We start from the raw sequence: 1,270 nt of genomic DNA, 5'->3' as shown, positions 1-1,270 counted from the left end.
GGAGAGAAAGTGAGTGAAAAGAGAACGAGAAGGGAGAAAGAGAGAGACAAGTATGGTGGGAGGGCAGTGAAAGAAGAATGGAGGAGGAGAGAATTGAAGAAAGTAGGGGTGGGAAACAAACTGCTAAAGGGGCCCATGTCATCTGCCATCAGCCACTGTCGAGATGCGTTCCCGCAGGTGTAGTTTCACTTTTGAATTTGTTGGTTAGGTTTATCTCTCCTGCCTCGATAATTCTCGTGCGTGCTGTCTTTCCCCGTCACTGTCTGCCTCGAGTTCTCTCTCTCCGTCTCGATGCCTCTGTCTCGCAGGCTCGCTCTCTCCTACTGCACCCTCGTACTTCCCCTCCCACCTCAGGCTCCTGTCTACACACCTGTCCCCATGAGCTGCAAACGTTTATTGAAGGACTAGTCTTTCAGGGATCCTTTCTACAGCGCTTAACCAGGGAAATGCATTACAAAAGTGCCTTGTTTTAGAGCGAGTGGACAGTGTCGCATTGATGCAGCTGCGGATTTCTATGGGTGACCGTCCATCTCTCCTTTACGGGACAGCTGGAGGAAGGGTCACAAGCAGCCCCGCAATTGAGCGCAATTAAGAAAAGAAAAGCAAAGTCAAACACTGTAGGAGAGTGGGGTCTGCAATCCTATGGTCACCCCAGATGTTTGCTTTTTGCTTCACTGGTTTACGACTTTCCCTGCCTGTGGGCCTGCTAATCAGACCCACAGCCTTGCTGTTCTCTCTCTAAATTGACTCACATGTACCCTAGGTGCATTTACCAATTGGTATTGGGTCACTCTTGTAAGTCCTTGTACAGTGTACCATAGGTACCCAGGGCATAAGTGAACCCAAGGCCTACCAGGGGCTGCAGCATGTATTATGCCGCCCCTGGCTGGCCATCCAAATCTGACACAACTGGCTGATCAAGCAGCTGGGGCTAAGGTGGTGTAATAACCATTTGATGTAGATGTAGTATACCTATATCTAACCCTAAAATGGACACATATACTCCTATAAGTCACTCGTATAGCAAGCCTTATCAATCCTGGAGGCAGAGTGCTTGGAATTATGTGAGATGGTGCTCTGGCATGAGCTGAGCCCGTTTGCAGCTTGCGGAACCAAGTCCTTTAGCTGTTCCCATGATAACGCTATATAATATACTCTTAAGTGCATTATGAACCTCGTGGTCAAATGCTAACTTTGGTATAGCATTTTCAAAACATGTCGAGTAAGGTGTCATACGAATTGGAATACTACCCCCTCGCCAGTATTGGCG

At 48.3% G+C, this 1,270-nt stretch overlaps 1 pseudogene; it reads left to right on the top strand.

Moving 5' to 3' along the window:
* Positions 1-400: 400 nt before the first annotated feature.
* Positions 401-571, top strand: LOC147672988 (small nucleolar RNA U3; annotated as a pseudogene).
* The last annotated feature ends 699 nt before the right edge of the window (positions 572-1,270 follow it).

This window comes from Lissotriton vulgaris, assembly GCF_964263255.1.
Source record: "Lissotriton vulgaris chromosome 12 unlocalized genomic scaffold, aLisVul1.2 SUPER_12_unloc_1, whole genome shotgun sequence".
Lineage (NCBI taxonomy): Eukaryota > Metazoa > Chordata > Amphibia > Caudata > Salamandridae > Lissotriton > Lissotriton vulgaris.
This window is presented reverse-complemented; position numbering and strand designations above follow the sequence as displayed.